This window comes from Condylostylus longicornis, unplaced genomic scaffold, assembly GCF_029603195.1.
Source record: "Condylostylus longicornis isolate FDR11 unplaced genomic scaffold, ASM2960319v2 ptg000226l, whole genome shotgun sequence".
Lineage (NCBI taxonomy): Eukaryota > Metazoa > Arthropoda > Insecta > Diptera > Dolichopodidae > Condylostylus > Condylostylus longicornis.
In genome coordinates this window covers 368,025-381,477 of record NW_026578193.1, presented here as the reverse complement: position 1 = coordinate 381,477, position 13,453 = coordinate 368,025, and the positions used below count along the sequence as shown (strand labels likewise).

The 13,453-nt window shown below is 28.1% G+C and overlaps 1 protein-coding gene across 1 annotated transcript in view; it reads right to left on the bottom strand.

Annotated features, from left to right (window-relative positions):
* Nucleotides 1-13,453, bottom strand: part of LOC129616492 (sushi, von Willebrand factor type A, EGF and pentraxin domain-containing protein 1) — a 44,686-nt gene that overhangs the window by 7,757 nt on the left and 23,476 nt on the right. The window lies entirely within an intron of this gene.

Below are 13,453 nucleotides of genomic sequence, written 5' to 3'. Positions count from 1 at the left end.
CAAACCTGAGAAACCATTATATAGAGACTTCGAGGATATGTCTGGCCTATAACTGGACACTAACCGCCAAGTTTCATGAATCTGACTTTACTCCTTTTCCAAATAATTAAATTAAGCTTTTGGACTTGTATGGGAGCTACTCAAACTTGTCACGCAATTCAACCAAAAGTTCAGAAATATACTTCACCTAAACCAAAACTTCAGAAATATGTCTGACCTATAACTGGACACATAACTGCAAATTTTCATGAATCTGACTTTATTATTTTTCCAAATATTTAAAATTAGCTTTTGGAGTTGTATGGCAGATACCCGAACTTGTCTAGCAATTCCACTAAAACTTCGCAAATATATTTGATCTATAATTTGATACACAACCGCCAAGTTTCATGAATCTGACTTTACTCTTTTTCCAAATATTTAAAATTAGCTTTTGGAGCTGCATGGCAGGTACCCGAATCTGTCAAGCAATTTCACTAAAACTTCAGAAATATATCTGACCTATAATTGGATACATAGCTGCTAAGTTTCATGAATCTGACTTTAGTATATGTCTACTTTAGAATCTGACTTTTGTCGAATATAAAAAATTTGCTTTTGGAGCAAATCCCATTAAGATCTTAAGTGCATGCGTTATAGAATATAATTGGACACATTTATACAAAATTTTATATTTATGCCTTGATTAGTTGATGAAATATTTAAAATAAACTCTTTGAGTTGTATGGCAGCTATCCGAACCCGTTGTCCGAATTAGTCCAATTATAATAGGGTTCCTCCTTGGCACAAAAGAAGCAATTTGTGAAAGTTTGGTGTCGATTGCATTATTCGTTTTTTAGTTATCGTGCGATCGGACGGACAGACGGACGGGCGGACATGTCTAAATCAACGCAGAATTTTACGCTGAGCAAGAAGTTACAAAATCCATACCAAGGTTATATACCCTTCACGAAGTGCAGGATATAAAAAACAAGTAAAAACGTTTCAATCGACCATATTAACTGACTAAATATACCCCGCAACTTTTACTGTTGTATGGCAATTACCTGAACCATTGAAACTATTTTACAGAAACTTCACTGATAAATCCGTCCCATTAAAATTTTTGGAGCTTAGGTAGACAGTAATTGGACACATGTGTACAAAATTTTATATTTATATCTTAATAATGTTTAAAATATTTGAAATAAACTATTTGAGTTGCATGGCAGCTACCCGAACCTGTTGTCCGAATTGATCCAATTACAGTAGGGTTCGTCCTTGGCACAAAAGAAATTACTTGTGAAAGTTCAATTGTATTTCTCTCATTCGTTTTTGAGTTATCGTGCGGTCGTATAGGCGGACGGACATGTCTAAATTAACGCAGAGTTTTATGCTGAATAAGAATATATATATGTGTCCATACCGGAGACGACTCATTCAAGTGGTTACAAACTCCATACCTAAGTTAATATACCCTTCGCGAAGATGCAGGGTAGTCATGTGTCGTTCGCGAACGAACTAATCTTAAAGAACGAATCACTTCACTGAACTTAGCTGATTAGTTCACTTCTTCAAAAATGAATCGTTCATCGTTCACCAAGAATTCCAATTCTCGTTTTTAGTTATAAAAAAAAAATATTTTTTCTCATTTCTTTCTGTATTAATATTACACAATACAAATAAAATTGAACGACATACGAAATAACGCATATGCAATACCAAAGTATATCTACTAATAAGTATTTCGACTCGTTCCATTCCGTTAGTTTTCGTTTGCATCTTGCTTCCAAATTCTTAAAATATTCCATTTTTTTGTAGAAATAGATGGTAATAAGAGTTGTGTAGGCAAGAAAGAAACAAAATATTGTAAACAAACGAGTGTATCAAAAACATTGAACTAAAATAAAATTAAATTAAGTTAGGTAAAAATTTTGTTATTACCGACCGTATTGTGTAAACAATAGGTAGGTTATGTGATGGCAATAAATTTTGCATATTGAGTTTTCGGCGGGAACGTACTTCTCCATAGTAGGGAAGTGTAAATAAACTATTTTTAGCAACCTGTCGGTCTGTCGGTCTGTGTGTGCACACGTGTATCTCAAGTTCTGCTGAACCGATTTTGATGAAATTTTATATGTAAGTTTATTTCCACCGTGGCACGGATTGATCAACTTTTGGTATATATCAGGCCTCGGGAACTGCACTTTTTAGCGGGCCTGTTTTACATTTTTGAACATTTTGAAGAAAATATTCAACCGATTTACTTGAAATTTTATATATAGGCTCAGCTCCACCGTCCGCGAAAATTTCTATGTTTTGGAAAAAATCAGGCATCGGCAACTAGACATTTACTACGGGCCAAATACACATTTTTGTATATATAAAGAGAAATAATCAACCGATTTCAGTGAAATTTAATATATGAATTCCTCGCATTAAAACAATGAACATGTAAATTTTTTGGAAAGATCAGGGCTCGAAAACTGATCTGCGGGCCGATTTTACATTTTTCACCATATCTACGGAACGAATTGATGGAATTTCTTGAAATTTGATATTTGAGTTCTAGTTGTTACCGAAACTAACTGGCGAGCATTTCAGGGAATTCGGGTAGCACAAAGCGAAACTCTACTAAGAGCCAAATTTACATTTTTCTAGGTATGTTAACTATAAGCTTACTAATATATTAAATTATATATTATATATGGGAAATACATTATTTATGGGAAATATGTTCTAAATTTATTAAGATTGAAATGAAAATAAAAAATTTAAAGATAATTTATTTATTTTAGTTATTAATTACAAATGCCTAACACTAAATATTTAAAATATTTTCAAAAGTACATATTTACCTCTTCACATCTTTGGGCAACAAATGAAATTTTCGTGTCGGCTTTTTTTCATCCCAAACACTTCAAATAATGTTTACCAGTTTTTATAAAAAAAATATTTTTTTCACAACTATTTAAATTTTTTTTTACTATTACATCTTTTCAAAATTTATTTTTATTATTTGTAAAAATTATAATAATTTTTTTAAACACTTTTTTTCTTCTTCGCTTTTATAATATAATACACATTTTTTGCCACCTTGTACTGGAATGAATTACAGAAATTATTGTGTCGCTTTTAAAATTCTTAATATTTTTCCCTATACTTTATATACAAGCAAATAATAAAGTGTCGCCTTTCAAAATACATTATAAAAAAACAGATTGACATCTATTGCGTACTTTTTTCCTCTCCATAAAATTCTTTTGTGTATCAAAATGAAAATAAGAAGGTACACTGGTTAACTCTTTTAACTAAGGGAATTTTTTGTATACGAATATTGGTGAGTGATTGCATTAGTGTGATGTAAACGGAGAGTCGAACTACTTATTGTAGATATACTTTGATGCAATACTTATAAAAACGAACGATATACTCCAACATGGAACATTGATAAAAGCGAACGAGAAGGAAAATAAATTAAATATTATACACAAAAAAGTGACCGAATCAATTGTCAATATGAATACAATACAAGTAAAATTGAACAATATACTAAATTCAATACAAATAAAAACGAACGTAATTGAAATTTTATTTTATACAAATAAAAGTGCCCAAATCAAAAATCTACCTAAATAAGAAAATTGAAAGATTGGACTAGTTGATTCAAATTGAAAGCTGGGTGAAATAAAAAAATAGGATGTATTAAACTGGGCTACCCTTCAATTTTATGCAAAAAATATTTAAAAAATGATAATAATTATGATCGCTTTTTTACTAAATATTTTAAATAAAAGAAAAAACTAAAAAAAAATTAATCATTATAAGTTCACATTCTAACCCATTAAGGATAAAAGGTTAAAGAAAATTAAACAAAAGTTTAAAAAAATTAGAAAAGAAATTCAGTTTTTTTCGAGGATTAAAAATAAAGATAATTACAATTATTTTTATTCTATAAATTTCTTATAAATAATAAATTTAAGCTTAAATGGTTTAAAATTGTTATTTTTTGAAATTTAAGAAATTATTTATAATGTTTTGTAATTTTTTAAGTAAAAGTTTTCAAGTAAAAGTTTTAAAACTACGTTTTAAACTTTTTGGTTTATATAAGTAGACATTTTGTGGTTCTAAACTTATTGCTAATTTGCAAAACCCATTACATATTCTTTTCTTCAAAATTTACCATAAATACGTATATCCATATAATTATAACCAAAAAACATGTAATTATATGTACAGAAGACAAATGAACGAAATGAGCGATTGAACGAGTCCTTATAATCAGTCAGTGAAAGAAAATAGTTCGTTCTGGCCCATGACTAGTGCATTGCCCATGACTAGTGCAAGGTATAAAAAACTCTATGCATATTTCTTCCGTTATAATTTTTAAGTGTTTTCAAATGATAAAACCAATTTATGAGTACATATATTGGAACTTGATATCTATTGAACTTTTCGGAAAAGATTCTAATGAGTAATTGATAACTCTTTTAAAGTTGTAAATTTAACCGACACCGTTACTATTTTCAACATTTTTGAATATTGACAAACATTGAATAACATGTATTTCTGAATAACATGATATTCAAAAATATAATGTTATTCAGAAATACCCTAGATTTTTGAGGACACTAACCTTTAGAAAATAGAAAAGTTAATCATCAGGCAAATATGACTGAGTCTATAGGTTCATAATGAAGCTCTTTCTGAGATATAGAAGGTAAAGTTGGCTCTAAAAGCCATTATTTGGCTATTAATGGAGAGGAGTATAATTTATTAAAAAAAGTAGAAAAATTTTACGTTTTTAAGTCGTTTTCTCATAAACGAAATCATATTTTTTGTTTTGTTGCATAAACTTTAGAGAATAACAAAATACTACGTTTGCGAATTAGCAGCAGAGTAAAATTAGAAAGCTTTTATTTGCTTTATTGCATTTTTGAAAATTAATTATCGCCCTTTATTTTCGTTACAACGAATAAACTTTAAATTTAACTAAAGCTCTTTTTTTTTGTTCTGAACTAATAAAGGTTTATTTGTATATATGAGGAAATATATGGAGAAAATAAGAACTTTTCGAAATTTCTTACAGCGGTTTTAGAAAATCATAATAGCAAAACCTGCGGAGCATCTTCCTGTCCACAATTAATTCTTCTTGTTTCTAAAACACGAAGAAAATAGAATAATTCTTTCAGGCGACTCTATGTTTTGATAAGGAGAGTCCAAGTACTCATAATTACACAGGTGAAATTGAATGTTTAATAAAGGTGCATACAAAGACGTCCTTTTTTTTTCAAGTTAATTTTTAAAAGGTTTTATTTTAAAGATAAATTTCTATATTTCTATACACAAACATATTTATTATTTTACTCATTAATAAATTCATACATAAAAATTTACATTTTCGAAAATAATATCTGAAACACTTTCATACCTGCACTGAAAAAAAAAAGTACATAGTATTTATTAACTGCGTTAATTAAAAATTTGTACATTGGCACAATTAATTTTTCATCAATATTATTAAAATCTGTTTATTAAAAAAATTTGATTAAAAAACCTTTAACAAATAGTTCATTGAGATAATTAATCACGTTAATAAATATTTGGCCAATATTTTTAATATTATTAATTAATTTGTTCATTAATATTATTATTTTTTCTTAAAATTTAACCTAAAACGGATTAATAATATTAATGAAAGTATACATAATTTTATAAACCGATTAATACGTTTTCCGACAAAAACAAAACTAACTACCACAAAATTGCCAAAAAAATCATAATGATGTTTTTTTTTCTCGTTGGTTATTGTAAAGCTAACGAGAGTTAAGATAATGTCCTAATCATTGCCTACTAATTTACTCTAAAAGCTCTGAGAGCTGAAATCAATTCCGCTGTTTCTTATGGAAGTAAACTGAATGTACAAAGTTAAAACCGACAGCTTGCTTAAGTTACTTTGAAAAAAGTTTTAAAAAAGGAAGTGCAGCTATTATTGGACAGGTTTATACATAAATGTAATATATCAATTCTTCATTCATGAACATGTCTGAACGTGTGAATGAACATGAACATATTTGACAGTTTTTATTCGAGTGTTCTGAATAATTTTTTATAATTAACTAAACGATAATTCTAGATACGTACATTCAAATGTAAATGTAAAATTTACTGCTTCAAACACAAACCACCTAACTCGAAATAAAACAAAAGTGAGTTATGTATATCATTCAATTTTTCATTTCCCTTTCTGTATTCGCACAAAATATGGTTATGCTACGATTATTATAGCCGAAGTTATTGCGATATAATATATCACCTAAGTCGAAATGTGTAACAAACAGTAGTTTTGTGGAAAGGCAATAATTGTCTTAATATAGTTAAGAGCAGAAAACATCTTATTTATGTTTTTTGACATCTTATTAGCAATCAAAATTAGAGACGAATCCATTAATATATAAGAATTAACACAGCTGTCGAGTTAGACTATTATTGCAAAATTAATTTGATTGTCGTGCGTTAATCATTATCACTGTATTACAAGTAAAGAACTTATTTGAAAATAATTATATTATTGTTCTTTAAAAAATATTTGTACATTATAAGCTTATAATGTTTAAGGAAATAAATTTTAAACACAAATTTTTCTTATAAAAGTACATTACTAAAAAGTTAAAAAGAATTACTTGGTATTCTAATCGCTATTCAAGCGTGTAGTACATATGATATTATTATCAGAACATATATTTCCAAATTCTAACTTTGCAATAACAATTTCAATCAGTACAAAATTCTACTCGCAGTTTTAAATTGAAATCTTTCCATTAAGTAAAAGGGAAATTTTATATGAAAAATTATTTGAAATAATTTTGAAATTCCCCTTTAAAGCATTGTAAAGTTTATTCCCATATATATACAAAAAATTAATCAGAACTAAACTTGAAACCCATATTTTGTACAATTGTAATAACAGAATTGGAAATTATGAACTTTTGCTAATTAATTCAAAAATTGGTTAAAGCTATTTCTATTTTTTTTTTATAATAACATAAGTAAAAAAATTACTTAAAAAATTTTCAAGATTTCAAGTAAACACAAAAATATTAGAAACAAAGATATATCTTAAAAAGTGGCGTCTCTCTGGTGATCAGGTGATGTTTTTTATATAAAAGTATAAATCAAATTCGTAACATTAATTAAAATTTTTATTAAAGTATGAATTACTTTAGTAATATTTATAAAACTATTCATCAATTAATAAAAGTTTTTATTAATATTATGAAATGTTTTATTAATTTCTAGCGGGACAAGTGAAAATATTTTTTATTTGTAATATTTATGAATTGTTTATTAATTAATAACTCTTTTTATTAATATTACGAAAAAGTTTATCCACTTCTAACGGGAGTCGCAAAATTGTCTTTTTTCTTGAATAATTTGGTTTAGTTTTACTTTGTCTTTGAAAAGTGGTGTTTGTAAGTGAAGTGATCTAACTTTTTTTGTTTCAAATAACAATATAAGAAGTTTTGAAATATTAATAATTAAATAATTACAGATGTAATTTGTTTTTAAGAAGTATAATTTAAATTTTTATTTAGTTTCGTAAAACAATAAGTTTAATAAAGAAAATTTTTAAATTACCCCTGGTTCAACTCTGGAAACTTCTCTGGTAAGTACAGTTTTCTAGAAAAAATTATATTTGATATTATATTTCTTTTGCTAGTAAATTTTATCTCGTTTACAAATAGTTTTTTTTTCGATTAAATAATAATTTACCAGTACTTTTTATAACAATGACTTGTTTCAAATATAACAAGATATATTTGTTCTTCAACTAAAATTCTTATTCACGTTATAGATGAATGGAAGGTTATTCCTTTCAAGCTTTTCAAGGTTTAGATATAGTTTTAAACGACATATAAACAGAAATTATCAGCAAAATATCACTAAATTTGTTAATGGGATCACTCTTAAATTAAAGCATCATATGTTGACGCATTATCCAATCATTTTTAAAAATCAGGACCACTTAGAAACTTTTGGTACTTTAAATATGAAGCAAAACATCATTCTTTTAAAATTTACCGTCATGCAATCACCGCAAGGAAAAATATATATGTAACATTGGCAAAAAAGTATCAACTTAACTTAGCAAACTCTTTTTTTATTACAGCCTGAATAGAATTCGAGCAATTTTTGTTATCATGAAGTTAAGGAATATTCAAGCAATTACTGTAACATAATCAGCAACATTTTAAAAGTACCTGCAGAAGATATGAAATGCTTTCGTGGTTACATATGATGGAATTAATTATAAAATTGGGTTGTATGTTGTAAAATTTAGGAAAGATTATGAATTTTATTTAATTTTAGATGTTGTTGTATTAAAAAAGTCGTCGGTGTTGTTATTTTGTCAAAAACTTATTGCTGTTGAAAATATGCCAAATGTGTTAGCTTATAGTATTTTAGATGAAATACTTGGAGAATGTTTAACTATATTTGTTGAATAGTTGGACCGCCTTTGAATTCAATGAAAGTATGTGACTGAAAGAGTGTGCTTCGTATCAAAGAATATTTATATGCAAATTTGAGCAATTAAACTATGCAGTTTACTTTCAGTTTACTCACCTTATATTTAAAAACAAAAAGTAAAAACTACAAGTATGATTATACATTCGTTATGTATATAACTTATATAACGAATAAAAAGATTTTCATAATCCTGCAGTATTGTAAAAACTTAATTGATTGATTTCTTATTTTAGCATATTTATTGATTAAAGTCAAAACTAAAATGGACAAAGACTCTTAAATAAAAGTTACGGATTCCATTACTGTCAACAAACAGATATCATCTTCAGCAACTGATAGCATTGCAAAAATTGCTTATATTCTTGTAGACGTGCCATCAAAGGATTTAACCCAGAATCAAGGACTGGCGACAAGGAAGGAGACAAGAAAGAGGGAAACCGGAAGATAATATTATAAGTAATTTATTTTTTTAATTTAGTTTTTAAAATTTTCTTTTTTATTTTATATTAAGTAACATTAAATAATAATCATATAATGTCGCATATATATTTTTAGAACAAAAACTTATACCGATGTTTTAAAAGTAATTAAATTATAACACCTAGAAACCTGATAAAAGATTATCCAATTGGCATTCAAGTTTTATCCGAACATAACTTGAAAGAATGGAGACGTTCAATAGGAGCAGAAAAAATTACTAATTGTTTAAATGAAAGTGAGGTAAATATAATTAGATATAAACTTGGACGGATTGATATTTTTTCATGTATATTTCATGTAGAAATAGATTAATGTTACATATATGTTAAATATTATTGTATATAATTTATAACTAATTATATACACATACTTTGCATTGTATATGAAAACATTCACGTTTCTCAAAATTGTTTAATTTTAGCATTTGAATATTATCATTTCTAAGATGTGCCTGTTATTTATATTTTTTTTTTAATTTTTTAAACAGTAAAAATGCTGCGTTATTATGGTGTCTTCATGCTTATTTAATCCCAATTAAGGGAAATGTTAACTTAAGCCAGTCCAGAAAAAAAGTAATAACAAAATATACTATAAAAGAAGATGCTTTTCTATTTATTGGAAAATCCGTTGGTGAAGTAGAGGACCAACTTCTCTTCTTAAAACAAAAGTCATTGAACGTTCAAACTTTCATAATTGCATTTGGTGAAAACGTCTCTCCGAGAAGTTTTTGTATATTTCGATGACATACAATATTATTTCAAAAATTTTGTTAGAGATACTGACATTACTTTTGTTACAGATACTGACATTTTACTGTTTTTTGAATTAACATTAGCAATGTCTTAAATTCTAAAATTTTTCATTCGCAAAAACACTGTCGAATCGATCGAACATAAAATTGGTGGTATTAAATATAATTAGTTGTCGAATTATAATTCATTTTTTTATTTTATTTGTATAAGTAATTTTCCGTGTCCTATTTTCAAAAAATTATTATAAGCTTAGAAACACCCTGGCTAAATTAAGCCAGAGTCAAAACATTGGAGGTTCTACCGAGATATTTTGTTAAAAAAAAAAAAATACACAAGGACACAAGGCGCGCTGTGAAACCAGGTGGAACATCTTTAACTGAATTGCAAGTAATCGCGGCAGTATGCAGAAACTTATAAGTCGGTAACATTTTCAATTTATATATATGTACATTGAAGAGTTTGGAATTTGGTGTTTAAAGAATATTTACATTTGTGATATCTTTGCTTAATTTGATGATAATTTTAATTTAATTTAATGAGAAAATTTGCATATCACAACAAAACATAATTTGGATTTTTTCAACTTCTACGTAAATTTAATACGTATATTTAGTTTATATCAAAAATCAACTACAAAATTCCAAGCTTCAACATAGTAGCTATATTACTTATTTATCACATGCATTTACATTATATACACATATTTTTTTTTTGAACACAACGAAATTTGTTAATATTTAACATATTGAAATATATACGCACCTACTTATAATATTTGAGGTGTTACATACATACATACCACATAAATATACAGATATCTACTTATTGCATTTGAAATATTACGTACATACCACATAATTATACCTACCTAGTTATTAAAAGTTTTAATTTTTTTGTGTTGCGGAAATAAATGCTTGCAAGGGCCTGTATATATCACGACATAGGGTTGCATGATATATTCCCAAATTATATTTGTTGTAGCAGCAATAACATTTCGTCGATTGGATTTATTTCACGCAATATTTTCGTTTATAGAAGTTGTGAGATATATCAAGCAGTAATTATTTATCAAGTATGAAAATATCGAGATAATGAATATATCAAGCCATGGTTATGAGATATATCAAGCAATAAATATTTTTTGATGTTGTAACAGCAATAACATTTCGTTGATTGGATTTATTTCACGCAAGATTTTCGTTTATAGCAGTTAAGAGATATATCAAGCAATAATTATTTTTTTTGATACATGACATAAGCAATTTTATTTTGGTTTTTTTTCTTTACATTATCGTCACACAAAATACCTACCTACCATATAAAGAAGATAAATAGAAATTGTTACGGTGTATATCCGAAAAGCGAAAAACTGAAATTTTTTTTTGCTTTTCTGTGAAATAAAAAAAATTTTTTTTTTTTTTGGAATTACTTTTTTGAATTTTTTAATAAAGGTTTTGAGCAAAATTGAAATTGAATATTTAATTGATATATTTGAGACGTAATATTGTGCATTGGGTACCACTAAACATTGTAAAGAGAAATTTAATTTTTATTTTTTTTGAAATTTTCTTTTGTTATTGGATATTTAAATTTAAACGAAATGGCAGAGGCTGACATTGAGAAACTTAAGACTCAAAGGGCCAGTGCCAAATCCTCACTAACTCGCATTAAAAATATAGTGGAAAACAAAAAGGAATCGCTCAGCTTACCTGAGTTAGAATGTAGGCTTGGGATTCTAGAATCTTATTTTAAGCAACTACTTTCGTGTCAGACTAGCTACGAAACTTTAATGCCAAATGATAATACCAACATAACCTATCGTTCGGAATGTGAGGAGGTGTACATATCTGCCAAATCTTTACTCACTTCATTAATTTCTAATAAAAAACAAGACTTGGGTTCTCAATCTACTGAACTTAATCAATCTTTTATACTAAAATCAACTCAAGCAACCAATCTTCACAAAATTAAACTGCCTAGATTCGATGGAAAGTATTCTGAATACCCTAACTTCATCGGTATTTTTAATAAGAGCATACACAACAACACAAACTATGAAATTGTCGAGAAGTGTAATATTTTAGTGAGCTCATTGGATGGGATTGCCAAAAATGATGTTCGTGAATTTCGAATTTCGGATGAAAATTATCCAAAAATTCTCAAAAATGATAGATTTAACAACAAAACGTTAATGTTTCAAGAACTAATTGGAGAATTATTTCAGTTGCCTAAAATAACGAGGGCCACTGCAACAAATCTTAGGAATATGGTTGACAGTGTTAACGCTATTTTAAGCTCGATGCTATTTATTGGTTCTGGTGAGAACATTGCGAATTCAATGATTATTTATGTCGTAATGAGTAAATTAGATGCTGAGTCACAAAATAAATGGGAAGAAACCGTCGATTTTTCAAATTTATTGAGTTGGCAGGATTGCTCGAAGGTTCTAAGTAAAAGATGCCAGTTCCTTGAGTGCAAAGAGGTCAAACAATCTTCTTCGCTGTCCGCTAAATTTCGAAACAAATCGTTTTCTCACAACTCAACAGCACTTTCGGTATCACAATCGGGAGCTCGAAATTCGTCGTCGTGTCTTATTTGCAATGATAATAGTCACACCATTTACAAATGCAAAACATTTTCTGAATTACCCGTAATAACTCGCTTTGAAAAGGTAAAAAACTTAGCGCTTTGTATAAACTGCTTGAATAAAGGGCATTCGGTAAAAAGATGCAATTCTTCTATGTGTAGAATTTGCTCCGCCCCACATCACACATTACTTCATCGTTTTGGTCCAAATAACACATCATCAACAGCTAATGGATCTGTACAACAGTCTTCAACTTCATCTTTTGTAACTTTAAATCCATCATCTCCGTCAAATGCACTAGTATCTTCAGTAAATAATTTACCCATTAGTCCAGTTAAAAACGTTAGTGTAATTTTAGCAACGGCTGTAGTACATATTAAAAATAACCACGGGTTGTTTCAACCAGTCCGAGCTTTATTGGATTCTGGCTCACAGCTAAATTTCGTCACCGATCGATTGGCTAACCATCTTGGACTAAAGAAACAACGTATAAATACTGGCATTAGTGGAATTGCCAACACTAATGTAAAAATTAAATTTTCGACACAATCCATTATAAAATCTCGAATAAATGATTTCACTGCCCCTTTAGACATGTTTATCTTACCATCCATAGCTGGAATTATGCCTGATTCTCCTATAGTCATCGGGGATTGGAATATTCCTAGAAATATTGAATTGGCTGATCCACAATTTTTTATTCAACAAAATGTTGATATTTTGATTGGCGCTGAAGTATTTTTTAATATTATGTCCGTCGGACAAATTAAATTGGGCTCTGATATGCCTTTATTGCAAAAAACACTCTTTGGTTGGATAGTTTCGGGTAAATATGGTACCAATTCCAAATCAATCAATTGCAATTCACTGGTCGCTACCTTGGAAAATAATGAAGTTAACACAGATGCTAATTTACACGAGTTAGTAAAAAACTTTTGGCAAATTGAGTCGGTCGAAACTAATTCAAACAAGCTAACTGAGGAAGAATTGTCATGTGAACGTTTTTTCAAATCTACTGTCCAGAGGTCATCCTCTGGTAAAATAATAGTTAAATTACCATTCAAACGTCATTTCTCTGAGCTTGGTTCATCTAGGCAAATTGCCGAAAAACGTTTTCTGTCATTGG